The sequence below is a fragment of the Pygoscelis adeliae genome, unplaced genomic scaffold (assembly GCF_000699105.1).
Source record: "Pygoscelis adeliae isolate BGI_AS28 unplaced genomic scaffold, ASM69910v1 Scaffold317, whole genome shotgun sequence".
In the NCBI taxonomy this organism is placed as follows: domain Eukaryota; kingdom Metazoa; phylum Chordata; class Aves; order Sphenisciformes; family Spheniscidae; genus Pygoscelis; species Pygoscelis adeliae.
This window is the reverse complement of record NW_008825155.1, coordinates 1463147-1466751: the sequence shown is the minus strand read 5'-3', so window position 1 is coordinate 1466751 and position 3605 is coordinate 1463147. Positions and strand designations below refer to the sequence as shown.

General features: G+C 42.1%; 1 protein-coding gene across 1 annotated transcript in view; it reads right to left on the bottom strand.

Moving 5' to 3' along the window:
• The window catches only part of SORCS3 (sortilin-related VPS10 domain containing receptor 3), a 224577-nt gene that overhangs the window by 94468 nt on the left and 126504 nt on the right, over window positions 1–3605 (bottom strand). The gene's annotated exons all lie outside the window — the stretch shown is intronic.

Here is a 3605-nt window from a genome sequence, read left to right as displayed (position 1 = left end):
TGTGCACGGATGCACATTTACCAGCCCCGCTTTGCTGATATTTCATCTCTGTCCGGGAGGGAGAGCAAGCAAGGAGGGCAAGGAAAACACAGTATTCTGCACTGTAAGTAGCTATTCCTGAAATGTTTTTATATAAGACAGTATATAGTTCAAAATGAAACATTTTAGCATATGCAAAGAGAGGAAAAAAGAAATACGCAGACACTCTGGATTACCTGCCTGCTGCACACCTCAGCTCACTGTTTCTACCAACTCTACTGCCTTTCCACGGAATAAACCATTTTTGCATTTTTTTTTTACCCATTTTCTAGACATCAAGTATTTAACAATGAAAGACAGCATTGAGATTTAGCTACTCTAGCTACCCTTAGATCAAGAATGCTGAGCAATTCAGACTGCCTGCTGTTGAACCTTGCTCCCGAAACCATCAATAAAGAATAAGAGATGCTCTATTCCTCCATCTCCTGGACCCATTAGCTTGGGGGTCGGTATCACTGGACATCAGCAACATTTGTGTCAAGGATTTACAACAAGGTAAAAAATCAGGTCACAGGGATCAGCCTTTCAAACTCGGTCTGGAATCTGCTGGATTGAGCTTTTTGCCAGGGTTTCTGACCAGTCAAGATGGCATTCAGCAGCTCTGGCTTTGAAAACAAAATCAAAACTTTTACAATGGATTGAGACTTCCCCAAGATGCCAACTTGGAAACTCATTTTTGCAGGCTGGGATGTCAAACTGAAGGCAATTGTCACTGCTCATGTAAAGAGACAGAGCAAACAGGTGGAGACTACTTAGCAGGATGTTGTGCAGTAGGTAAGGGCTGGAAATGGGAAGGAACAAGGCACATTTATTGTGCGATAATATGTAAAGGGGGAAAAAAACATCCTCTTGCTGCAGGCAACTGCAGTCAAATTAGTGGATGTTGCCAATTAGTCTGCTGCAATTTTGATTGTAATCTGCGACAGAAGTGAATAAACACTTCCGTCTCGTACCAGGCAAGCAGTGCATGGGACTAACTCATCCAAGCAACAAAAGGGCCATGTCTATATGGGCAGATGGGAGCAGAAACTGATCCATACAATTCCTGCTCAACTGATCTGGATCTTTTCACATTGCGCCATTGCTAAATTATACATACCTTTCCAACATGGGCCAACAGCCAACAGGCTACCTTCTCTATCTGATAGGGCATCACATTTGCCTAGGTATCAATAACTGCAGTTACCTTCAGATGGTAAAGGGGATTCTGTGTATTCATCTGTTACTGCAGTCGAATCTAAAACTAGATCCATCAGCCATTAACTCTGTGCACGTAACAGCCAATGTGCACACAAGCTGCATACACCCCAGGCCAACAACACGCCATAAACTACCCTAGTTAAGAACGGATACAAATGTTGAACTGCTGGCGGAAAGAATGTATTTATTAAGCACATAAATACAGTACCATTCTCTGTGGCTGAAAAGGAGGAGGCGCTGCTGGATGGGCTAGGATTTGGTGAGGTCTCTGAAGAGTTATGGACAAAACCTCCTTGCACAGCATATTTCAAATGAAGCTTGGAAAAAAAGCTGGGCAGGAAGATACTGTAAGAAAGTGTCTTAGCCAGGTCCCTGGAGCTTTCTACGTCTTTTTCCACTGCTAATTTCTGTGATGCTACAATTCTGGACATCAGCAGAAGTAATTGTTGTGCGACTCAGCTTGCAAGATAAGGCAAAAAAATTGCCAAGTGTTTATTCACAGCTAATTTCTTTTCAACAGAGCCAACCCTTTTTAGAAAGGTCCCAATGAATTTTAAGGAGGTGTTCTGCCTGGTATCTCAAAGGAAACAAAACTTGAGGTGTTCACAGCCTCTGCATGTCTTTCCATATGTGCATACATGCCTCTGCCTACCTGCATCCCATCCCCACTACCTGCTGAATGTCTAAACAAATTACCTGTAAACTCAGTGGATTACAGGTCCCAGAACTACAAAGTTGCTACACACAGTTGTTTCACGGATACAGCAGGCCAGGAAGAGGAAAGAAGTATAAATCAATCCTTTCCTTGAAGGAAAAGCTGACATTTAGGCTCAACCATATCACTGATCACTAGAGAATCCACACAGCAGGCTCTGCTGCACACAGAAACTTTTTTTCCTCTTCCCAGTACATAAAAGAAGGTGACTCTATATCACAGAAATTAACAGCAATGGGAAAGAAATGCCACTGAACCTGAGAATACCTTTAAAAGATATTTATCAACAGAACAAAGCTGCTGTTGATTCATGTTTTTTTCTTTTCCCTGTATGGTAATACCAAAAACTAAGAAAGTACAAATAATTCTGTGTCTAGTTCTCATCCAGTTAATGGGTCTTAGTCCTTTAAAGTCCTCTGGCATTTCTTCCCCAACCTATACTATAAACCCCAATAAACATAACGAAATTTTTGTGAAATAAACTCAAAAAAGTGTGTGGGTAGAAAGGTGAAGATCCTTACTCACAGCCCTGTCAAGGTTTGAAAGGGCCAGCAGCACCGGCAGGGCATGTGCTGGAGGTGGCTTCTTAATTTCCCAGCCTGAAATAACTTCTCAGGGGGACTGAGTCTCATGCAGGGAGCAGATCTGTCAGCTACATCAAGCCAGCACTCATAGCGGGTGGGCGCCCAGGTGCAGTCACAGTCCTGCTGCTTACTTATGGACTAAATAAGCTACTCCTGTGCAGCCTGCTGCTCCTGACTCATCAGGGTACAGCCGATCCGCGATATATAAAAGCAGCCCTGGAGGCTTATCCTGATTGAATAAGAAGCCTTTTTTTGCCAAGTCCTAGCAGCACCAGCATCAGGATATGGTGGAAGGAATGAAGCATCAGCTCATCAAGCTAAGATGTTATTGTCTTGGAGACATCTCAGAGCTTCAGTGCACGATATACCATCAGCTCTCTGTCCCACATGCATCCAACACAGACAGTAATGCTTTGAGGAAGGCATTTCTAGAGAGGAGAGAGGGGATTTACCTGGGATTAGAGGTCTGCAAACTTAATGGTGGACAAGTTTGAAATGTATTCCAACAGAAAGGTTTGATTCTGTTTTAGCTTCTGAAAGAAGGGACATGTTTTGCAGGACACATTTGATTTTTTTTTTTTTAATATTCTAAATTTCAAGTCATTTGAGGAAACAAGAATAAAAGTATATTTTTTGAAACACTAAAAAATGACATATTTTTAGCTTTTTCTCCCTTCTCATCCCTGCTTCCCCCACCATCCCTCTTTTTCTGGAATAGGAGAGGAAAAAACAGCAAAAACAGTATAAGAAGTGGAAACCCGAAATGCAGAAATTATTGTGTACAAAAGTCATTTTGGTGATAAAAACCTAAGCCAATTTTTTTCTTTTGGGGGGGGGGAAGCCACTCCAGAGGAATAGTTCATTCTACTTGACCAAAACTTGTTTCCCAATGGAAAATTTGGGAGTAGAACAGTTTGTGGGGGGCGTGTGGGGGTGTGGTGTGTGTTTTTTTTCAGCTTTTTGGAAAAAATAAATAAATCAGGGAAATGACATTTTCTAGCCAGCTGTGCTTTGCGCAGATCTGTGAAACTCAAGCACAGAGTTTTTGTCTCTCTTCCAAGACTGAT